The sequence below is a fragment of the Sarcophilus harrisii genome, chromosome 3 (assembly GCF_902635505.1).
Source record: "Sarcophilus harrisii chromosome 3, mSarHar1.11, whole genome shotgun sequence".
NCBI classification, from domain to species: Eukaryota; Metazoa; Chordata; class Mammalia; order Dasyuromorphia; family Dasyuridae; genus Sarcophilus; species Sarcophilus harrisii.
The window spans coordinates 513,217,938-513,243,846 of NC_045428.1; the positions used below are offsets into that span (position 1 = coordinate 513,217,938).

At 37.9% G+C, this 25,909-nt stretch overlaps 1 protein-coding gene across 10 annotated transcripts in view; it reads right to left on the bottom strand.

The window, feature by feature from the left end:
* SYTL2 (synaptotagmin like 2) overlaps nt 1-24,941 on the bottom strand; it is a 141,998-nt gene extending 117,057 nt beyond the window's left edge. For 5 of the 10 annotated variants that reach the window (XM_031961866.1, XM_031961863.1, XM_031961864.1 and 2 more), the window contains exon 1: nt 24,795-24,941. The gene's annotated coding sequence lies outside the window, so the exon portion shown is untranslated. The remainder of the gene's footprint in view (nt 1-24,794) is intronic. The other 5 variants (XM_031961869.1, XM_031961867.1, XM_031961861.1 and 2 more) reach the window with 4 other exon arrangements.
* Nucleotides 24,942-25,909: the final 968 nt, after the last annotated feature.

A 25,909-nucleotide genomic window follows, 5' to 3' on the forward strand; every position in this document is an offset into this window, starting at 1 on the left:
GTTTCTGGTCACCTGTAGCAACCTAATGATCACAAATATAAAGTTTTGATCCCATCCCCTATCCCCTGCCTTCCATGGGGAGTAGATTCTTGGGCAATTGCTTCTACTCCTTAGATGAAGAAAAGCTGATATCTTCTTTTAGTAAGTTTAACAGACACTCCTCTTTAGTCCAACCACAATTAAACAATGACCAGTATTCTTCCTGGATTGAATGGGATTTTCTCCATCATGACTTCTGAATGGAGCCAGCAAAGGGTCAGTCATACCATTCAGATGCTCAAAATCCAGCATCTACTATGTAAGGAAATTTAAAAGGTATTTCTTAAGCTTAACATTGTACCTGGCCAAAAAAAATTCCTAATTACGGTACCTGCCTAAGGGGTGGTGGTAATAAATATCAATTTACACTCATTTCACCTTTTGTGATTTCATTTGACTCACATGACCTATGAATGTGTTATTTTCCCCATGTTAGAGATGAGGAAACGAAGGCTTGGAGTGATGAAGTCATACAGCTTATAAATTATGAAACTTCACCTTAAGCTCAGGATTCTGACTCCAAATCCATGTTATTTTTTAAAAATTGACCTCCGTGCTTCTCAGAGATCAAACCAGATAAGGTCAGATCAAGATTCCCATTGGCTCTATCATTTATCTCAGTGAATGGTTTAACCAAGCTAGATTACAAATCTACTTGTCTCAGTTTTCTCAACTTGAAGGTATCATGGCAGAAGGCAAAGGGTCCTGTATTCTCCATTTATGGACAGAAGCCATGCCATTTTAGAGCAAGCTTGCATTTTCAGTGTACACAGGAAGTCACATTCTAATCTCTCTACTGGGACTTCTTTTGCAAAGAAAACCAAAAGTTTGTCTCAGATTCCTACATCAACAAAGATTAAGAGAAATGAGTAAATCTCTTTGCCCTTTTCTGAAACACAATCAACAAGCTAGTAGCTAACTTTGTGAATCCAGCATGATTGTGTATTTTCTGTATGCTACAAGGACCTGTGGAAAAGGGCTGCTATCCAAAAGTTTACTTTCCCTAAAGATAGAGAAATCCTTCTCTGTCAACTAATCATCTCTCCCTAAATTTATTATAATTATGGTGTAAAGACTTTTGCTAACTTGTGTTCTAAATGGTCACTCAATCCTACTGGTAAAGAATCACAATTGAAAATGACTGAACAAGAACTACAAATTCTAAATGGATTTTCTTGCCACAAGAATAGTTAACAATAGTACTTCATACCTGCCCCTTACAACTTCAAGGATTCATTTAACTTTTAAAAATTAAGTAATCTTGATCCTGCAAGAAAGAAATATAATTTTCGGCAATTGCCAATCCAATCATTTTTTTTAAAGTACTAGAGTACGTTTTGTAATTGAGCAGTTTCAGTTGTGTTTCAGCCTCTTCAATAACCCCATTTTGGGGTTTTCTTGACAACATACTAGAGTGATTTGCCATTTCCTTCTCCAGCTCATTTTACAGATGAGGAAACTGAGGTAAAACAGGTAAGTGACTTGCCCAGGATCACAATCCTAGTAAGTGTCAGAGTTCAGATTGGATTTCTGGTCTTTCTAACACCAGGGATAAGGATTTTAATCACTGCGCCAAGTAGCTACCCCTTAGTTAAATTAGAGAATGTCAAAGAATTTAGTGTTAAAAGGGACTTCAGAAATTATAAAAATCAACAATTTTATTTTAAAATAAAAATGAGGGTCAAAGAAAGAAGTAAGGCTTACAAAGTACTTTACATGTTATCTTATTTAGTCATCAAAAAAATTCCATGGGTATTGGAGTGTTTTGGTTTTTTTATTATTGTTGTTCCAAATTCAAGAACAAGTCCATGCTCCCTTAGTTCTCATAGGTAAAGTTCTGTCTTGTGGCCCAGAGAATCAAAGAACCCAAATTAGAAGGGACCTCAGAGTCCACTTAGTTCACATTATATCTGATTATTTTCCCCATTAATTTTTTGACCTCTCCTTCCATTACAGATAGCCATTATCTGAAAGGGAATCTATAACCTATAATTAAGAACACCTAGGAGTAAAGTGTCAGACCTAGAGTCAGGAAGAACTGACTTCAAATGTGACCCCAGATGCTTGTGATCCAGAACAAGTCACTTAGCCCTGTTTTACATCATCTGTAAAATGAGCTGGAGAAGGAAATGAAATGGCAAACCATTCTAGTATCTGTCAAGAAAACCCCAAAACGGGGTCACAAAGAGTTAGACGTGATTGAAATGAATAAACAATAAAATTGTTGGGAAGCTCTTCATTATACTAAGCAGAAATTAATCTCCCTCTAAATTCCACATATGGTTCCCAAGTTCTGCCTTCTGTGGGCCCAGAAGACCAACAAGCTGAATCCCTCTTCCACATAACCCTTCAAATTCTCAAAAGATGGCAAGCAATCATTACCAGTTCTGGAGAAATAACGTTTGCATGGAAGGCAGACTCTAAGAAAGCATATTTATTTCCCCAATTAGGGAGCAAGTATTGAATCTGAGGCAGAACGACGTATTTATTTTCTTTCCTGGGAAAAATATTTGCTTTTAGGGTAAGTCTGCATTGCAGCTGAGTTGTATCTAAATCTTGCTTCAGTAACAGTTGTTTGGAACTATATTTACTCTGGATGTGTCATGATCCCTTCTTCCCCTCTCCCACCCAGAAATACTTTACACATAGGTGTCTCCAAGAACAGATATTTGCTGAGCTATATAACCCAGAGTTGGACAGATACGCAAGAGAGAACACTAATCTCTCCCTGGAATAGATCCCAAATCCAGATTTTAAACCAAGTTTCATCGCTTTGTACTTCTTCACAGTATTTTTAAGGTTTCATTCTGATATGATTATAAACACTGTGGTGAAACATTCTGAGCTATATAACCCACAGTTAGACAGATACACAAGAGAGAATACTAATCTTCATATAATACTTCTTTCACAATATTTTTAAGGTTTCATTTTAATGTGATTATAAAAAATATATAAAATGAATATATGCCATAAACACTATGGCAGCACATTCAAGATGAGCCAATAAGCATTTTTAAAAATGTCAACTATGCATTTGCTTAGCACAATTTTTTAAAAGCTAAAATATTGTTTTTGTCTTCAAAGAACTCATAAGCCAACAGGATATAGAAAATATAAACAGATATGGACAAACTATCTACAGAATTTACACAGGATAAGTTGGAAATAATCACTAACATTAAGGGGGTCCAGGGCAGGTTTTGACATTATTAGTCAAAGCTAAATTCCAAAGGAATACAAAATATACAAAGCAGGACCCCTATAGCTGGATTATAAAGAGAGATTACAAAGATATTCTACATTATTTTATTGTTGTCAAAGCAATGGGTCACCAATGATACTGAAGCTAGGAGTGTACTGATTTTACATTGACTCATACATGATCCCCACACAACTACTGTTAGTAATAGTCAGGATATCAGCTTAAGAATCATGATATCAACTTAAGAATGACAAAGCACCCTCTCCAGGCAAGCTTAACGTAGGCCGTGAGAAGTCTCCTCTCTTGTACAGATGAGGAACCAAGGCTTGGATTAGCTGACTTACCCAGGGTCCCAAAAGCAGAAGATAGCATCATTAGGACTAAAATTCAGCCTCTCTCATTCCCAATTCAGGGTTCTATTCAATATACAACAGAAATGGACCAGATTTTCCTCAGTGTCTTCAAAATTGCCAATGATGCATAAGTCAACTACAGTGAGTGTTCCTTTCACAAAAGTGTACAACCATGTCACATATCAGCCTATAAAATAATCACTACGCGCCAGCTGATCTTCTGATATTCTCATTTCATTTAGATCAGCTGGTAACAGGAGGAAAAAAAATCACAGAGTAATGAAGCCTAAATGTGAAGCTTTTCCAGCTCCGAGGCTTTTTGCTCCACTGGCAGAGTCCTCCAGAATGTGGAGCTGACCTATGGCTCGTCGTGGGCATTATAATTTCAACAGTTTGCAGTCTCTTACCTGTGACGTGGAAGCCAGGCTTTTGCACAAGGCTCTTCCAAATTTCTCATATTTTAATCTGTATTTCAGTTATCTATGTGCATGTTTTATCTCCTGTTATGATACATACACTTCAGATGACCAGGGACTGTGGCTTACTTTGATATCTCCCACGGCCTGGTACAGTACATCATGTCCAGTCAGTTTGTAATCAATGTTTTGAATAAAAAGTACAACATAGTCTTCAGCAGATTAGATCTTTTCAAAGTCCTCAGCGTTTTCTTTTTCTCGTCTTCCAAAATGTATGAAACTCTTTTTTTCCAAGATAGTTTGGAATATTTATTAAATGTTTATACTCAGACACATATACATGTGTGTATATATATATATATATATGCATATATGTACACACATGAAATAATGTAAAATATATATACATATTTGATAAGATAAATGTTAATAATGAACTTTCCTAATTAAATTTTTTTAACATTTTAAAGTTCTGAGTTCTAAATTCTATCCCTCCCTCCCCTCCCACTCCCTGAGACAAACAACAGAATTCACAGAGCCCCTTTTCTTTTTTCCACACAACCACCTTAAGGCTCTAAGAGGAGGATTTACATAGTACCTATCATGAACCTATGCTAAGTGCTTTACAAATTATCTCACTTGGTCCTCACAACTCTGGGAAGTGGGTGTTGTTATGATTTTTCCTTCTACAGTTGCAGAAGTTGGGAACGCAGACATTAATGACATGCCTTGGGTTACACAGCTATTAACACCGAAGGCTTGATTTGAATTCAGGTTTTTGTGACTCCAGGCCCAGCTCTCCAAGGCACCATGTAGCTGCCTCAGGAGCAGGGACTATTTTTATCTTTGAAACCTTAACATAATGCTCAGCACTTAGCAGATGTTAAATAAATGCTTATTGATCAGGAAATTCGTCTGTGACTACATAGCTTATGTCTGAGGCAGTGTTTGAATACAGAATTCCTGATTCTACCCACTATGTCATGCTGACTGTTGAGTCAGTATATTTTCAAAACTCCAGCACTGGACTAGGTGGTGGGAAATCTGAGATCAAGTTCCTATTCTGCCGTTACTAACTAGCTTTCTATGGGTCTCTCACATACAATTTAAGGAACTTTGTAGAATTTATGATTCCTAGTTCAAAAACAACATCTAGTTCTTCTAAAACAAGAGTCCTGTGAGTGGAGCTCATTTAAGGTATTAAAAGTACAAACTCAAGAGTCCTTTCCTTTCTATTGGGGAAGGGATGATTATTCAGTGAGCTCAATGGCTGTATTTTTGTGACTTAACCCTTTTTGCCTCAATTTTCTCATCTGTAAAATGAGTTGGAGAAGAAAATGGCAAACTATTTCCATAGCTTTGCCAAGGAAACCCCAAAAGGGGGTCACAGAGAATCAGCTATGACTGAAACGACTTGAACAACAGCAACCACAAAAAACTATGGAAATAAAAATAATTTAACAGCAAACAAAATCAACTAAAATACAAGTGACATTAACTCGTTAGAGGTAAAGCACATGACCCCTTTTTTATGGCTGAGGCAATTGGGGTTAAGTGATTTGCCCAAGTCACACAGATAGGAAATATTAAGTGTCTGAGGTCACATTTGAACTCAGGTCCTCCTGACTTCAGGGCTGATGCTCTATCTACTGCGCCTCCTAGCTTCCCCAACATGACCCTTCTTTTTAAAATAAAGGGTAATTTCAAAAATATAAGGTTTTATGTGTCAGATTCAAAATTATTTTGCTGAACTTTTTTCAGGGGATCTACTCTGCTGACAGTTTGTATGGTTAAGTCAGTCAGTGCCATCAAAATAAAATTTATCAATGCAATATTTAAAACAAAATGGAGTTTTAGTAAAATACACAGAGCTTGTTCCTAGCAGGTATCTTAAAAATGTTTATCAAATGGATAAACCAACTCAACATTGATACGAGAAAAGATGTTGTTCTTTCAAGTTTTCTTTATAAAATTTCAGCAAGATGTTAATTTTTCTATTCTTTGATATCTTGAGAGACAAAAAGAAAAACATCCTACAATTTCTTTTTGGAAGAGTCTGTCAACATTTTTTTATAGTGAACAGCTTTCTCGATTGTCTATCCCAAATCCTACCTCCTGTTCCCCCATATCTCACCAGCTGTGGACAGAGAGAACAGCTGCTTACCAACATGGACACAACAATTCTTCAATGCCATTCTTAAAAACTGTTAAGAACGATCACTTCCTCACATCTTGTCCTATCCTCTGTGGACAAAGGACAGCTGCTCAACAATCCAGTTCAATAATTTAATTTAAAAAATGCTATCTGAGTATGTGAGAAGCCATGAAGTTTAGAAAACACAAACCCTGCACTTAGGGAATAATTTAGTGAGGGAAAGGGGTTAGGATTCATCCTTAGATAATTGCTTAAAAAAAGGCATAAAACCAAGTGTCAGAAGAGGCTAGAGGAGGAAAGTCATTACCAGCTCAAGGGGATTGTGGAAGGCTTCAAGGAAAAGGTGGCAATTGAATTAGGCAGCAGCTAGAGTAAAAGCTAAAAGTTTATAAAGTATATTTTCAGTTTTAAGGAATAAACTATAGTTCAATAGGTGGAAGACAAAATTGCACTTCTGGGTACTTGGAATAGTGCTAGCAAAGGCTGTAAAGCTGGAAAAACACAGAGCATGGATGGGAGTGTGGCTCATGGGCCTAGACTTATTATTTGTGGTCTATTTTCAAAGAGGACTAACGGCATTATGGGTGATGGCCTATTAAGAAGTATTGTAATAATACAGACAGATGAGTGTATGAATCAATGTTGTAGCAATGGGAAGAGAAAGGTGAAAACAGATAGATACAAGAGGCATTGTATTAACAAAACGTATAGGCCACGATTAATTGATTGGACAAGAGAGATGAAGAAGGAAGTTCAAAGCTAACCCCAAGTTTTCTAATACAACTGAGAGAACAGGTAATGTAGCCAGTATTACACTAGCTAGCTACAACACTACAAGAGAAATATCAAAGTCAGGATTTGGGGAAAAGATACAAGCTCCATTATCAATAAAATTTTTTTTGTCTTTTTTTTTTGTTTTTGTTTTTGTTTTTTTGCTAAGGCAATTGGGGTTAAATGACTTGCCCAGGGTCACACAGCCAAGAAGTGTTAAGTGTCTAAGATCAAATTTGAACTCCGGTCCTCCTGACTTCAGGGCTGATGCTCTATCCACTGTACTACCTGGCTGCCCCAACAGGATGGGTTTTTAGGTATATACTTAAGACTTATGAGAGACCACTTTGCCATCTCTTTTTTTTGCTAATAAATGAGCCTGCTGAAGTGCTGTGTTCTGGCTAGGCAATCAGAGTTCTATATATAAGATGATCCATTTAAAATTGAAAAAATTGTGAGATGGGAACACAGTGAACTCCATCTTTTCATTCCCGTTTCCATCAATGCATTATTAGCTGAGCATCTGTTATATTGTCCTAAGTGCTGTGGGAGATAAAGAAGCACACATGTATTACCTTTAAGGAACTTACAGTTTAGTTCAGGAGACAAAATTAAGACACATGATAGGAAACAAATTGGATCATGATGAAAAATTCAGTTATATAATACAAGCTAAAAGTGTTTGGGGAATTTGAAGGTAATAAATGGGGGGATTAGAAGAGTCAGGAAAAGCTTTTCAGAGAAAATGGGCTTTGAAGGATGAACACCATTTGAATAAGAGTAAGAGAGAGAAAGGAGGGCATTCTAGGGAAAATGGACAATAAGTGAAGATCTGGAAATTTCAAATTTCAGGTCTCTGAATTGATAACTCCACAATGTTAAAAGTCCTAGAAAGACAAGATAAAATAAGGACCTGAGTTCAAATCCTGCACAGATACACCTACAGCTAAGTAGGTAGGTGTCTCAATGTCTCTGTCTCAATTCCCTCCTCTGAATGTAAAATGGAAACAATATTAGGACTCACCTCACAGGGTTATTGTGAGAAACAAATGAGATAACCAGTGTACGGTGCTTTTAAATAAGAAGGTTGTTGTGAGGATTAAAAAATATAACCAATGTAAAGTGCTTTGCTTCCATTGCTAGAGAAATGCTGGCTCCCAGTGCATTGCCCCCAAGCAAGCAATGTACCTCAGTTTCCTCACCCAGAAAGTGAACTGGAGAAAGAAATGGCAAAGCACTAAGAAAACTCCAAAGGCAATCACACAGAGTCTGAAATGACTGAAGAAGTGCACTGAAGAGATCCTTGTAGTGAAATTATGAGAGAACATGAACAAAAATTAGGGGAGAAATTAGTAGTGGAGAAATTGACATTCAAATTGATGAAAGAAATAATAATATTTCCATAGCACTTTAAACTTTGCAAAGCACTGTATAAATATTATCCAATTTTCTCTTCATAACAATTCTGTTCCTATTATTACCATCTATATTTTATAGATGAGAAAACTTAGGCCAACAGAAAGTGATTCAACCAGGATCAAAAAGCTGGTAAATATCTGAGGTTGGATGCTAACACATGACTTTCTGACTTTAAGTCCAGTATTTGAGCTACTGTATACATAGGTTCCACATCAAGAAATCATAAATCCACTGATTTGTAGAGTATATTTGAAATATATGTGGAGTATCTGAAGCATATAAGTCTTTTATATAGATATAAAATATATAATATATTATTATTTGATTATGTTATATTATAACATAATATATAAATATATATACAAAATAGGTACAAAACCTTATTTGTAATCATTTTGTCATCTGTAAAAAAAGATGCTGGACTACATAATCTTTTGTAGCTCTAAATCCAATGATCCTTTAAAGGGTGGGAAAGTGAAGATGTCACCCCCTGACTAGCCTTTTTAGGGGAATAGTGCAAAGGAAGTAGAACAACTAAATCCGAGCTTGACAGGCAGGGTGAGGAATGTCGATGGACCCAAGAAATCCCTTAAAGATTCTGCACAGGATAAGGGTGGGAGGAGGGCAGGGAGAAGGGTTAGAACTTAGCTGCCAAGAATTTTGAAGATACGCGTGAGATTTATGCTCATGTATCTCAGCACCAAAGTCTGAAGGGTTTGCACATGATCTCCAGTTCCTGTCATGGGAATTGCTACTGAAGCCAGAGAAACAAGGAGGAAAGGGAACATTTCACAGCCATTACGCTGCTCAGTAAGAAATGGACACTAATAGTAATGCTATTTTTTTTTGAGATTTGCAAAACAATTCATAAGCACCCTCTCATTTGAGCCACACACAATGATGCTGTTGAAGAAATGGCCACTGTTCCTCCCATTTTAAAGATGAAAAAAATGAGGCTTAGAGGAGGTTAAGCAATTTGCTTATGATCACACATTTAGCAATAAAAGTGAGCTGTGTTTGGAATCAGAAGATCTGAGCATGAGGCAGGTGTGCAAAAAGCTACAATAAATGACCATGTCCATGCTTTTGACAAGCAAAGACAAGATTGAAAAAAATGCACTTCCTCCCTTCTTTGAAGAGGTGGGGGCATAGGTTTGGAACACTGAATATATTATTAGATTCCACAGATAAATTAGTTTATTGGAATTTTTTTTCCCTCTTTGTTACAAGGGATGGCATCCTGGGTAGGAGTGCCCAGAAATACATATTTGAAAATTATCAAGATATCTTTTTTAAAAGCTTTTTATTTTTCCAAATGTTTGGAAATTATCAGGATTTTTTTTCTTTTTTAAAAAAGTTTTTTTTATTTTTCCAAATATATGCAAAGATATTTTCAGCATTCACCCTTGCAAAACCTTGTGTTCTAAATTTTTCTCCTTCCTTCTTCCTCTAGACAGCAAGTATCTGATATAAACATGTGCAATTCTTCTAAACATAAAAATTATCAGGATATCTTTTAAAAGATATCAATAAAATATTCTTTAAAAAAAAACTACAACATAAAATATATTTCAGACTTTCAGAGACAAATATTCAAACTATTAACCATATGAACTGAAGCAATTAATTTACTTCTTTTGCCCTCTATTTCTTTAAAGGAACTAGATAATACAGTTTCCTCCTAGTTATACCTTATGATATATTAATATTATTATTGTTAATAAAGTTCAGTTGTCTGACTCTTCATCATTCACTCAAGGTTTTCCTGGCAGAGATACTGGACTAATTTGACCTTTTTTCCCCCCAGTTCATTGTACAGATGAGGAAACTGAGACAGAGTTAAATAACGAGCTCAAGATCACATAGCTAGACTGAAACTGTATTTGAAACCAGGAAGATAAGTCTTCCAACTTGAGGCCCAGCACTCCATCCACTCCATCCCCTCGCTGCCCAGTAATAATAATAGCTAATATTTATATTGCACTTATTATGTGCCAGGTACTGTTGCTAAGGGTGTCGCAATTATTATCTCACTTTATCCTCATAACAATTCTGATTTAGGAAGTAATCAGAACCCTACCCAACTTTATTAAACAGGAACCCTGAGCACATTTTACAATGAACAGTACCAACCTAATTTATATACTCTGGCTCATCTGATGCAACAGCAAAACTGAGGCTAATTGACTGCCCTCATTAATTAGCTGCATTATGCAACTCCTTTTAAAAACAGACCAAGTCCCTCAGTTTTTTCCTGAGGTCAAACTCCCAGTGACTCAAAAGGAGGGCTGTGAACTTGAAAGGACAACAGAAGGAGCTATTAAACAACTCCCTTATCTTGAATCATTGTAAAGACTGTCATCTTCAAGTCAAAAGAATTCACATTCCCAGGCACCCCACAACTTGTTTCCGGGTGATCTCTGGAGTTCATAGAATGATTTTCTGTTTATTTAGCTTTTTGTTCTTGCAGATCATGGCATTTGGGGCTGTTTTGCTTTTAAATTAGGCTGGTAATTAAGGGAACTGTCATCAGAAAAAATTTCAAGAGTTCAGGAAAAAAATGTTAATTTTTCATTATTTTCCCAACAACTGTCTAATTCTGGCTGAGGCTGACACAAAGAAGAGGAAGAACTGGTTTTCTGGGAGCTGTACAATTACAAGGAAAACAGTGTGGTGCAGTGGAAGGAATGTTGAATTTATGGTCCAAGTATCTGTGCTCTAAGAAGCAGCTCGGTAATTCAGCAGATAGAGTGTTGGACCTGGAGTCGGGAATCCAGCCTCAAAGATCTACTAGCTCCCTTAATCCACTTGAGAAGGAAATGGAAAACCGCTCCATATGTTTGCCAAGAAAATCTTGTGAATGGTATTGGCCCTTGGGAGACATGAAGAATCAAACACGAATTAACAACCACCACTTTGGTTTAAAAACTGCTGCTTACTGCTAGTGTGACTTCAGGCAATTAACAACATCTGTTTCTCCATCTCTAAAATGAAGTCTTCTAAAATCCCTTTCAACTATAAAATCCTGTGGTCTATGATCTAAGATCCTACCCAACTTTAAAATCTCAATTAATATGCTATGATCAGAGGAGCACGTACTTCGGACTAGAAAGGACCTCAGAGACCATCTCCTTCATGGTACAGATAGGGAAACCGGCCACCAGAGAAGTTGTATCTTGTCAAAAAGCCACACAGGGAGTGAACATCAGCTCTGGGATTTAACTCCAGAGCCAGTGCTTTTTTAATAGACCACAATAACTTTTCGAAAAGTTGAATTTCCATTAACACTGTCCTTTTGATTTATAAAAAGTGGTCCCTGAAACATCCCAGGCTCCAGTGGTACTGTAAGGATTACAATACCAGAATTTTCTATAAAAAGCATCAATACAATAAAGAAATTGAATTTATATAGCACATTGTAGCTTCAAAAACACTTTCAAGCCTATGAAATAAGTAAGCACTATTAAATCTCTTTTGCAGATGAAGAAATTCAGGCTCAGGAAAGTTAAGTTAGAACGACATAGTCTCTGCAGCAAATAAACAGGAGAGCAAGGATCAAAATCCAGACCTAATTCCAATTCCAATCACCCACTTTAACACTAAGTCACCCTAGACTAATTCAGAAGCTCTCTCTAGGGTAACTGAGAAAATAGCCAGACCCAAGTGGTCTAGAACTGACCCTCTGCCATGATGGCGACCTGGGTTCATCTTCCAAAGTCAGCCTAGATCAAAAGGAATCCTTCCTTCCCCAAGTCAGAGGCTCACTTTCTAAGGCTGGACCCAATCTAGCCTACTATCCAGGAGTGGGAAGAATGAAGGCATATATTCCACTTATTATCACTTCATCAGTTCACGTTCTAACCTTAGGCCTACTGTTCCACCCTCAGGCCTAGCACATTACCAACAGTAGACTCTTAGGAGCCCAAATCTTCTTTTCCGTACAATTTTTTTCCATGGTTTCATATTGGAAAAATCATCCCAAAAAGCATTTCACAGTGTGAAACACACAAGAAACCACCCCAAACCACCCACTTCCAAACCCTCCATCCTCCTATAATTTAAAAAAACTCACCCTATACTTTTAAAATTTGATAACGATTACTCACAGATGACAAAAAACATCAACCCAATTTCTGTCAGAAAGGAATGACTAAAATCCAATAACACTTGGAATTGTGGGGTCGATGTGGTGGAGTCCCAGACTGAGCAGATCACCTCCATCATTCCACCCTTTCCCACCCATATGACACAGATGGCACAGTTAGTGGGGACGGAAAAGCTGCCAGGTCGGCTTTGCCCCATGTGGTTTCCTACAGTGCCGACTCCTAGAATGACAGAGCCAGAAGACACCTCACAGAGCTGCTGATCTATCCCCACTTACTTCACAGAGGAGGAAATTCAGGTCCACCAAAGGCTTGATAAACCTTAAAAATTACTGTGTAAATTTTATTATCATCATTATTATTAAAATTAGAAACATAAATAAAATTAGAAATATAAAAAATAGAAATATTTTTACTCTTTTAACAATCCCAATTAAGAACAAGAAATAAAATCATTCCTTCCTCTCCACAAGCTTTTTTTTTTTTTGGTTGCTTTTAAGTGTGCATGACTAGTCCCAGAGCTCTCTCAGACTGAGCTTCAGTCCCACATGGCTTAAAATAGACATTTTAAACTGAATGAAACATAGACATCTCAAACTCAACATCACAAAACTTTTCCCCAAAAACTTCCTCTTCCAAACTCCCCCACACTTTTTATTTTTACCTAAAGTACTACCATCCTTCCAATCTCCCACATCCTTAGTATTATTCTTGAATCTTCACTATCTTAATTCCAAACAACCAATCTGTTGCCAAACTTTGTGATTTCTACTTCACAATCTATTCTACATTTTATTGTTTTATACCATTCACACAGCTATTTCCTTAATGCAGGACTTCATCATTTCTTATTTGGATTCATGGCACAACTCTCCTAATTAATTTCCAGTCTCTTCCCACTCACATACATCCTCCACAAAGTTGCCAAGTGATTTTCCTAAAGCACAGATTTGACTATGTCCCTCTTCTATTCGATGAATTCTGGGGCCTTTCCTTAGCCTTCAGTATAAAAGATAAAATTCTTTGATGTTTTAATGTCCTTCATAATCTGGCCAAAGCCTATCTTTCCATCCTCATTATTATACACCTACTCCTGCAATATTCTCCCTTTAGTTATCTCCCCCATAGAATCTCTGGCTTCCTTTAAGATGGAGCTCAAGTACACCTTTTTGTATACAGTATTTTCTAATTTCCCCCCAAATGTCAGAGCCCTCCCTCCAAAACTATTTTCTTTTCAACTACTTTGTATTTATTCTATCTTTATTATATGTATATGTATGTATATACAAACACAAGTATTTATTAAGTACATGCCATATGCCCAGTACTTGCCATAAGGAGTTTACATTCTAATAGGGAAAGCAACAAATATTGTATATCTTTATTTTCCACTAACCCTTGGTTGTTGTTTTTTGTAACCCTATTTAACTTACTTCATGCTTTTAAAAACTCTGAGAAGGGCTTCCCCAAACTGCTGAAGGGGCCTATGACACACATACACAAAAGAATACTTTCTAAGGTCCCTTCTAACTCTAAATCCTTTGAAAGATTTATCAGATTACAAGGAAAAAACCATAAAAAGAGGCAACAAGGTATAATGCAAAACCCACCAAGGCATAATTTTCTCTCTATGTGACTTGGGAAAGTTATTTAATTTCTCTGTTTCCTCATATGTTATAAATATTTCACATAATAAGTTCCCTTTTAGTGCTATTATGCTATGATTAAATGCAAATACAATTGATCTCTCTCATTTACTAAGTCAGCATACAAAATCCCAACCCATCCCAAGCCAAGCCAACAAAGAGAGCTAGTTATCCCTCCTCTTGATGTTGTGGAAGGGTAATAACTAAAAGATCTTCAACCTTACCTTAAAGATCAGCTCTCTTGGGTCCAAATTAAATATCCATCCAAGAGTTTCTCATATTGCTTAGACCTTCATCCTCAAGTACAAATCATGGGGAACCTTCAGGGGAAAAAAATCAGCTTCTCTTTGATGATGTGTAGTTGGGGATAAATAAGACACAGATAACCTGCATTTTCAACCTTCTCCGACTAACTCAAAGCTGGTCATTTGCATTGAATAGAAGGACATGAAGAGAGAGAGGTAAGAAAAAACAGTTTTAAAGATGTTTCTCAAATTTGAGGATCATAAAAAAACAGATTTAGAGCTGGAACAAAGGTCCAACATTTCAGTTGATGAAACTGATACCCAGGGAGTTCCAGTGAATGACCCTAACTCACAAAAATAAATAGTAAATTCCAAATCAGGATTTGAACCTGGGTTCTCAGACTTCAGAACTAGGGCTCCTTGAACTGCAGGACACTTGATATAAAAAACAAATCTAAGGCTTTTTCTTGATTTGAGGGACTGTCTTTTGTATCTCCAATACTTAGTACAATGCTTGCAATAGGCTCTTTAATAAATGTTTATTAACTGATTCCCTTGGGGAAGGGAGCTCTAGGTGAGGGAACTCCCTCTGCCAATAAAAGTCTGGAACTATTCTGCAATTCATAATCAGAATTGTCAAGAGTACTGAGACACTGCCCAAGATCGCATAGTCACTATTTGTCAGAAATATAAGGCTTTCTTCCTCCTAGACCAGAATTCACTATACCACATATGTACCTTTCAGGAAGCAAAGTGCTGGGAATACTTGCCCTCATGAGGGGATGATAAAAATTAAAATGAATTTTTAACCATAAGTCAAATGAGAATTTAATTGAAAAAGTCAAGGGAGAACAGAGGAGTTACAAGAATAGATATTATCTTAACCTGAAAAACCACTGTCTTTTGTTAATAGTCTGGCTATGGGGAAGAGCTTCACTACTAGTGGTTGAAGGAATCCTTCATCACCATTGACTGAAAAGAACCAATTAAGATGACTTCATCCCCATTGGCACACAACAAGCACTTAATAAATGCTTACTGACTAACTGACTCCATTCAGTGGTTACAAATGATAGAGGGCTTATGTTGAGCCTCTGGAAATTCAAAACACACATTTAATTGTCATGGCAGGAACTAGATAGCCACTGAAAGGTGACTAGCTTATTCAAAGACTGAAATACATTGAGGGCACAGTAAAGCACAAGCAGAAACATGTGATAAATAAAATAGAATTAGATTAGAGCTGAAGAAGCTAGGAGTGCAAGTGCCTGAAAACAGATTCACCTGAAAGACTAACTGAGTTCAAAGAGCCTTAACAGAGAATTGGAGAGTCACTTTGATGCTACACAAATTCATGTGAAAGTCAGCTAAGGTGTGGAAAGGGATTGTGATCTGTTTCTGGCGTTTGCAGTTTTATAAAAGTAATACTCCCTACCTCACCAACAGGTGAGGGAAGGTTTTCTGTGAAGAAAGAACTAAATTAAAAATGTACAATAAAAGTAAGGAATTATTATATTTACTACTGTATTTACAGAGTAAAATTTGTGAAATCCCTACACTCAATTTAAACTGCAAAGCTACTGAATGGCAGTCTTAAATATTGCCTAACCATAGTATAAGCAGCTGGTGGCTCAGTTGATAGAGCATTGGGTCTGGAATTAAGAAGTTCAAATTCAGCCTTTGACACTTCCCACCTATGTGACAATGAGCAAGTCACTTAACCTCTGCTTGACTGACAAAACGTAACCAATGGATCCAGCAGAGAAGAAAATGGCAAACCCCTTCGGTATCTTAGCCAAGAAAACCTCAAATGCAGTCACAAAGGATTGGACAGGACTGAAACAACTGAACAACAAAAAAACTGATAGCATCCTGGGGCTAGGTATTCAGAGTCCAAGAAGTTAATGGAAAATATAAACCCAAAATGCTAACACAGTGGTCCTTTCCAGTTCTTAGCTGACTGTTCACTGTTCAAATCCTGGTCTCTTAATTATCTGTATAAACTTGCTTAATCACAATTTCTCAGATCAGTTTCTCATCTATAAAATGAAGGAGTTGGTCAAGAAGGCCTTTAACATCCTTTCCAAATCTAAAGCTGTGACCCTCTTTTTCCCCTCTTGGCCAAAAATGACTGAAGCATGACAGATAACAGTAACCATGTAGTATTTACTTCCATAGACAGAACACTCCATAGGATCCCATCCAGACAAACCCTCTTTAGAATCTCCACTCATTCCAGTGTCTGGACGCCCTGTTGCCTAAATACAGCTCTGACTCCATGGCCTACAATTATATGTCAGACTGCTTGGCTCTTTACAACTAGATAGCAAATTGGTCCTTTCCTCTAAGAATAGAGTCTGCAGCATTCCAACAAGGTTGGCCAAATAGTAGCATTAATACCACTTCAAAAGGATGTGAGGATTGGGAGGAGACACAAAGAACAAAAAGGATGAAAACAAAATTCAGTCATATAGAAAGAAGTTGGATATCTCAATCATTAGAACTCTGAAGTGATTATGCAAAAAAAAAATGGAATTTTAAAGTTCCTTACATATTAAAATGGCAGCTACATATCTAAGTGAATGGAGCACTAGGATTAGATTCAGGAAGACTCAGTTTCCTGAATGCAAATATGGTCTCAGACACACATTAACCCTGAACAAGCCCTTTAACACTGGATGCCTCAGTTCCTCATCTGTAAAATGAACTGGAGATGGAAATGGCAAACAACTCCAGTCTCCTTGCCAAGTAAACCTCTAAAAGAAGGTCACAAAGAGTTAATGTTAACAATTGACTTATCTCTTTAAGGTCTGTGGAATTATTTTAAATACATTATCTTATTAATCCTCACAATAACCCTGTAAGTTTTTATTATTCTCCTCAAAAAAAAAAAATGAGTCCTAAGAAAGATTGTGACATCCATTCTAAGAAAATGCCAGAAATGTAATTTTGAATTTAGATCTTTCCTTACTCCAAGACTACTGCTCTTTGTGTTATATCATAGTGCCTTCTACATGAATTTTTATCTTCTTTATTAAGATTTGTTCCATTGGATCCAATCTGATGCTCTAACCTGGGCTTTCACAGAGCCTTAAGTAAAGCAAAGTGTAAGGGAAGCTTAACTTGCCAGTTCCCTCAGGTCATAGTTCTAGTCTGGCACTGACTTTGTTCTAGCATTATTACACCAGTTAGTGGTTTACTGTAACCACCAGATTGTTCCTGACATGGCTATACTTAACTCATCACTTCCCAGTATAAATTTCTTTAGTTTTCTCCTGTCTCATCTTTGTTAACTTTCTAAGGAGATTTATTGTTTAAAATTTCATCATCTCTCCAATGAAACTGGTTTCCAGTAGTGACTTGAGCTTAAGACCACAGACACATATTTTGAGGGATATGGGATCTTAAGAGGTCATTTAGTCACCAGTCAGCTAGAATTTACTATGTGTTTCCTGTGTATGGGGCTGTGGACTAGATTTGGGGGATACAAAGTTTCTGTCCTCCTAGGGGGAGGACACCCTATCCGATCAAATCAGAGAAATGAAAGAATACTAACAATTAGGAAAAGCAGCAAAAGTATTTGTCTAAGAAATAGCCTCTAGCTGACCCTTTTAAAAGGAAATTAAAGGGATCAAGAGGCAGGGCATGTAGGACATGAGCCTGGTCAAGGAGAAATGGAAAACTGAGTTTGAGACCAGCCAGTTCAGCCGGAACATAGCTTACCTGAAGAGGAATAACGGGAAATGTCTGCAAAGATAGTCTGGAGCCAGACTATTTAATTCTGGAGGAAACAGGGAGCCACTGAAAATTCTTAAATAGGACTATAATGGGCTTAGACTTGTGTTTTAGGAAGATTAAGCTGGCAGGTGCAGCTCTATGGAGGTCGGACTGGAAAAGGGAGACCTAAGTTGGGAGAACATTTACAGAAGAAATCTTTCTTCTACAGTCATCCAGGAGAAAAGCAATGAACAAGAGTGGTGGTTATGTGAGTGTAAAGAAACGAAAAGGGAGAAGAGATGGAAGTAGAATCTACAAGACTTGGTCACTGATATGTAGAAGGAGGAAGAAACAAGAGTCTAAGATGATGACCAGAAGGATGATGAAGTTATCCACAAAAATAGGAAATTCAGAGCAATAAACAAAGTTTTTATTAGACAAAATGAGATAATGTATGTCTAATGTATGTAATGTATGTATGTATGTAATAACGAGCAAGATCCACTACACATCTGTCATCTAAAGTGAATTGAGCCTTCATTGCAACAAGGCTATCCCATTACTCCTACCAAGCTGATGTTATCTCATTCCTCAGAGGTGGTTCTAAATCTTTTCATATTCAAGCCATCCAGATTCTCACCTGCAACCCTCAACTTCTATTAAGAAAACAAAATTCATTCACCATGAGCTTCTTCTTCTCTCCTTTTTTTATATCTCAAGATTCCTTAATAGCAATCCCTCACTCTCTTATCCTCTGCTCTAGCCTCTGACAAAGTTTTGCTTTGATTTTTTTTTTAGCAAATTTTAGCAAATAAATTTAGCAAAATTTAGCAAATTTTTAAACTTAAATACAAAATGAGAAAAGAAAAGAAAAACTATTGCCATGTACACAACAGAATACAAAAGCATTCAATATAAAGCAATAAATGTCCATCTCAAGAATGCCTATATAATAAATACTACACGATTTCAAACTTGTCCAACTTTGCTTCCTTGTAGGTTTTTTTTGTAGTTATACATTTTCCCTTTATTTTCCTCCTCTCTCCTATCCCATCCTATACACACACAAAAAAATATATTTATGTATGTGTATATATGTACTTATATACATATATACACATACATATGCATGTACCCAGATATCTATAAATATACAAATTATACATATATGTAATACAATACAATCATGCAATCACAGACATATATATAAGACCATACTATGCTTCCCTTTGACTCTTAGTCCTACATATATGTGAGATCTCTTCCTATATACTGGGTTCCTGACATTATTCCTACAAACATATTCATATCTCCCACTCTTCTTGAAAAACCCTCCATAGAATCTACCATCAGTTCTAGCTTTTAACTTTTTTCACCTCTTCTCTCTCACAGCAGATCTTCTGAAAAAACTACCGTTACTCATTTCCCTTCCTCTCATTTTCTCATTTGGTCTTCATAATGACCTTATGAAGCATGTTATAGGGAATACACACACACACACGCACACACACACACATATATTATATTTTGTACTGTCATTGATACTTAGATGTCATTTCATCTGAGTAAGATGAAAAGAAGTGAGGGCAATGAGTAAAGATAGTTTTTCCAGGAGATCTGCTGTGAAAGAGAAGAGGTAAAAAATTAATATCTAGAACTGATGATGGGTTCTATGAAGGCTTTTTCAAGAAGAGTGTAAGACTTGAACATATTTGTAGGGATTATGGCAGGAACCAGTATATGAGGAAGAGATCTGTGATATATGTAAGACCAAAAGTCACTCTTCAATCCATCTTCTACCTTCATCACTTAGCTAAGACTTCTTTCTCCTAAATTAGCAATGATCTCTTAACTGGTTAAATCTGAGGGGTATTTTTCATTTCTAATCCTTATTGGATTTTCTGAGCCTTTCACTCTTTTGACCACCATTTTCTTCTGAATATACTCTCCTGTATGGGTTTTCTTCACATTGCCCTCTCTTGGTTCCCTTCCTATTTGTATGATCACACCTCAAGTCTCATTTACTAGTTCATCATTTATAATATACCTGATAATTTTGGATGTATCTATAGATTCTGTCCTGGGCTTTCTCTTATCTGGTGATCTTATCATCTCTCCACGGGTTTAATTATAATCTCTATATGCAGAGAATTTGCAGATCTATGTATCTGTCCCTAGTTTTTCCCTTGGGCTTCAGTCATGTGTCTTCAATTTACCATTGAACATTTCAAGCTGGTTATTCCATAAGCAATTCATATTCAGCATCCAAAACATAATACATTATCTTGTCCCCAAATCCACTCTACTCTTCCTTACCCCACTTAAAAAGTTGCCAAGCCTATTGATTCATCTCCATAACTTCTTTTACATTCACCCCTTTCTCTCATTCATAGGACCACCATTCTAGTGCAGCCTCTCTTTTTACCCTTGACCTGCCCTATTGCAATAGCCTGCTAATTGGTTTCCTTGCTCCAAGCCTCCTTTCCAATTCATCTGCCACATAGCTACCGCAGTGATTTTCCTAAAGTGCAGCTCGGACCATGTCACTCCCCTTCTCAATAAACTCCAATGGCTCTCTATTGCTTTTAGTAACAAATACAGAATATCCCAAAAGTCTCAGGAACCATTTTAAGATTTAAAATATATACTAAATAAACTAGCTTTTAAATATCTTCACAATCTGGCCTCAATTTAACTTTCCAAACTTGTTGCATATTATTATCCCCACCCCCACATTCTATAGTTCAGCTATTCCTTCCACACCGTAATCCATCTTTCCTTAGTATACTCCTTACTGCATCCTGGGCCACCTTTAGCTGTTCCGATCTATATCTTGCCAGTGGACCCAGATAACTCTGGCTGAGAAAGTGAAGCTGATAATTCTGCACTTAAAAAGATGAACAACAGCTCATTACTGCTGCTTTTTAGAATCTCTTTTTTACTTCAAAACTCAGAACATTCCACCTTCTGCATGAAGCCTTTCCTGACCCCTCTCTTCCCTACCTCCACCATCATTTAGAAGTGCCCTCCTCCATCAAAATACATTTTCTTTACTAGAAAAATTCTTCAGGTCAGGGGGTTTCATGTGTACCTTTGCATTCTAGCCATGTGGAAGACAACTCTAAAAAGATAGTCATTGAATTTTCAATGTGTGCATTTAAATCTTGGAAACTGATAAACTACAAATAAGGGCTTGATTTAATATTTTGTTGATTGTCTAGATTTGGGAAAGTGTGGTATGCACATTTTCCCACCTGGAAAGCTGGTTGTTAAATATTACCAGCACACTGCTGCTAGGACTTATCACAATTCCTGGCACATTACATATGCTTAATCAAGGTTTGATTGCTATTGTAATTCCTACCAATAGGAATAAAATATTAGAGCTTGATTGGGGTCATTCATTTAAAAACAAAGAAACATAACCAAAGGCTTCTGGTTTCCCCATAGGTTTAATTATTTTTAATTAAATAGTACATTTGTTGTGATCCAATGCCTGCATATATTTCAAATACATTTAAATATCAGCAAAAAACCCCACCTCTTTTTGATTGAAGACTTCCTCTTGAAATTTTTGTTTTTCAACATTTGATCTTTTCCCCCTGAAACTATAAATTGGAGACTTTCAAAAGTATCACACCATGACTTGGTAATCTCAGCAGAAATATTTCTTCCTAAAATAAAACTAAAATTGTACAAGAAACTAGTGATGAGGTAGGCCATTAGAACCTGCATATACCACCAAAAAGGATCAATATTCAGATTTTTTTTTGGTTCACAGTTGACTCACTAACAGGCTGTGAAAACTGGAGAAAGTAACCTGTTTCTTTCCAATTTATATATCTCAAAATATAAAAATTAACATGCTTTAAAATTAAATATTATTTTATTAAAATATTATTTTACAATAATATATTAAATATGAAGTATCAACAAATGATGCTCCCCAGCCCCTGCTTTGTCCAAATGATATGTAAACTTGAGTAAATTACTTAATTTCTTTGGACCTCAATTTATCCCTTATAAAATGAGGGGGATTGAACTAGATCTGGTCTATTGGTGCTTTAAGTCATATTCAAAGGACTCAGTTTGTTAATTCACTTTGCTTGAGTAGTCTACTTGATTTCAGCCCATCTGTGACTTGTTAGGATAATTCATAGAAAGTTACTTGGGGCCCATATAGGTTAAATAGCTGGTACAGGATCACTTAACTAGTGTCAGAGGAAGGATTTGCATCCAGGTCTTCCTTTTTCAACCCTAACAAAATAGCCACTGCAAGATGATAATCAATATGTATTAACAGCAGTACTTAAAACTGACATTTTAGATGCATTAAGATTTGCAAAGCTCATTACATACATTTTCTCATTTGTTATATGAAGTAGATGTTATAGGGGATGCCTCTATAACATATATATGCTCTCACTTTAAAAAGGATGAAACTGAGTCTAAGAAAGATTAAATCATTTGCTCGTGATCGTAGTGCTAGGGTCAGAGATGAAATGTGAATTCAGGTCTTTCTTACTCCGAGTCTAACAGTCTAGATTCACTAGATTCAGGCTTAGCCTGATTTGTCAAGAGGGTGGGAAGCTCAATTTCTGTGCAATATGAAGTGGAAAATGCAAGAAAAAACTAAAATGCAGGGAGAGACAAACTCAAGTCAAACAAGACCATCTGATTCTTCTCTTCTCCAACCTCGGAAGGAAGCAGGGACAACATTAAATCATATTATCTCTTGTAATAAAAACCAGACGTGCCCTTGCATGCTACGTTTGGGAAACTATTTGGATAGCCAAAAAATCTATCACCAGTAAACTCCAGGCAACTCTAGGGACTCTCAAAACTCACTCAGCCCCATTCAAGCCAGCCTTTCCTAACAGTGGTATTGGGGGGTATCAGAGTGGTGATATCGAGACCGACTTGTGTATATGTTTCTGTAGGTCAGTGCATCATTAGGTAACAAGGTGGTCATTCATGCTCTCAGCAAGTATTTACTGAGTCTACCTAACACTGCACAGACTGAGAAAAGTCCCTACAACGACACTGGGGGTCATTCAGAAGACTAAGACTGGGTCCACTGGTTGAGATGATGCCAGATCATCTTTCACTTGAATTAGAGACACATACAAGGACTACTTGGCTGGAGTTTGAGTAGAGTTAATTCAAGGAGGTAATTCAGAAGTAAAGGGAGAAAGCAGAAAGACATTCTAACAGTATAAAGAGAAGACACTGTAAGCCTCCTTTGTCATCACACATACATTGTACTCAAATCCTTGGGCTCTAATGTAAACAATTAGCCTATAATCTCCCTCCAGTCCCTACTCAAGAGATAAAACTTCTCTTTCTCCTAAGGTACACACCCTCTCTTGTATTATATACTTTTTGCAACTGTCTTCCCCTTCAAGGCTACTAAATGTGTAGTTTAACCCTGATAAAAATATGAGTATGGTGGGAATAAGCATATGTGTGACCTCACAGCCATTTAGCATGACCCTATCTAAAACTAAAAGAAGGGACGCTCGTGCCATCGGCACACCAGTTACTAATAATGTGCCTTCTCTAGCTGATGGCTACAACTACTTCCCTCAGCCCCAGTGGCTTAGATATCGAAAGGTAGTATTTAGTTCTTCCTTCTGAGACTCAAGTTGTTCTGCTTGTCTGAGAACTACAGCTGTGTCTTGAAACCACAAAGTCCCATTGAATTGGTCAGGAGACCTAAAGCATGATTCATGGTGATCATACCACCCCTAATCTATCTTTCCATCACAGTCAACTGTGCAGTAGGGAGGGCACTATGTGACCTAGGCTATACAAGCAAGCAGTTGTTCTTCAAGATTTAAAGCTCAATTTCATCTAATTGTTGGCATTTTGGTTGTTGTTTCTTGTTTTTAAATTTTAAAGACAATACTCCCCAACTCCTCGGAGTTCTAATGAGGTAAAATGGAGAAACTTTTCTTAAAGTTCTGCTAACGGGCCCTAAATTTGGGGGGCTCTCAAACTGCTGCTTTTCCATATTGAAAATAGAAAAATTCCGCAGGACACAGAAAAGCGAGCGTAGAGGGAAGCTAATTAGTCAGAAGACCAGGGCTCCCGCGGCAGAGCTGCCACTTAACAATAGCTGTGCTTTCTCCCCCGGCGAGTCTTTGAGCTTCTCCGCGGATGTTTCCCCAGTAAAATAAAGGGGTTTGAACTAGAAAGGTGATCTTCCAGCCCGCTCACTGCCCTGGTTCTGTGGCTCTATACAAGCCCGGATGGAGAAAACACCCCAATGCGCAAATAAATCCCCATTTCCCAAGAAAAAAACTGCCCCATCTATGCACATCTCTCTCCTCTCCCCTGGAGAACTTACTTGGGAAAAGCCTAATTTTTTTCCCATTTGGCGTTAGTAACCTAGCAAACGCGTCTAGAGAAGAGCATCCTGCTAGGGATGCCGGCGTCCCTCCTGTAGGAGGGACTCAGCGCTGGGAAGGACTAAAAGCCAACAAGCCCAATCCCTGATTTTACAGGTGAACCAAGTGGGACGCACCCACCCTCCTCCGGAGCGGCCCCCGCTTCACTCTTCGGGGAACTGCCGGGGGGCCCCGCCGCCCTGCACTCGGCGCTGACTCCCCTCCCTCCCTTCTCGCTACGTACAGGTGGGGTCGGTGGGGGGGAGCCTCGGCTGCGCCGCGCCCCCGCCCCGCTGCCTTAGCCCGGCAGCTCCCAGCGGCGCGGAGCGCACCTACCTCCCTCCGGGGCTCGTGCTCCCCTTCCCCGGCGGTTGCCGCGGCGCCGTCTCCCCAGCCGCTCTCCTCACCCAGGTGCGGCCCAAGTCTCCGCAGCCCGGGCCCAGAAGGTGTGCGCTCTCCCCGGGCTGAGACAGGCAGCTTTCACCAATGAACAGCGGCCTCCCGACACTCGCCCCGCCCCGTCCCACCCTCCTCGGAACTTTCTCCTCTCCCGCGTCCCCCAGTCTCTGGGGCGCAGCCCTGGCCCTCCCTCTCCCCCCTTCCTCTCCAGGGCCTCTCTTTTTTTTTCTTTTTTCCCCAATCTTCTCTTCTTCCTTTCCTTAGTTCCACAGCTCATCCAGCTCTCTTTCTCTGGCCCCTGTTCCCAGCTTTCTCATCTCTCTTTTTTTTCCTGTCTCCCTCCTCTAGGTCTTCTCAGCTCCCTCTCTTCTTTCCCCTTTTTCTCTGTCTCTCTTTTACTGTATTCTTCACCCATTTCTAGCCCTTCTTTTCTGTCTTTCACAAACAGGCGCACAATCTCGAAGTTTCGTTTCCTACACATTTTAAGAACTCATTATAGTGCTTGGCCATTACAGAGCGATTTCACTTTCATTGGCTCATTTCATCAGAGACAGGCGGTGCAGAGTGCGCTGGCTCTGTTGCTCATCACTACCTGCATCATCCTGGGCAAATCACTTCCTCTGGGGGCCTCATTTTCCTTATTTGTAAAACGAGAGATTTGGATTTAAAGATCTCTAAGGGCTTTTCCAGTTCTAAAGCCTAATAAATCTTCCTTTATGACAAGAATGTCGTTTTTCAACCCTTTTGGTAAATAAGTTTCTAAACAAAGAAAGGAAGAGGGAATACATCCTTCTCTCTCTCCACCAAGTCTTATATAGCAGTCTTTCATGTCTGCTGTTCAGTCCCCCTGAACATTCATTGATGTTCAGTCATTAAGACCGGAATTTGATTCCAAGCTCAGCAATTTACTGGACTCTGGGTCAAATCATTTAAAACACTCTTGGCGTTAGTTTCCTCATCTGTACAAAAACAGCATAGTTCCTGGCTCAAAGAAGCTTAAAAATGTTCCTTGATTGATTGACTTACCTTACAGGTTTCTTCTGAGAATCTGA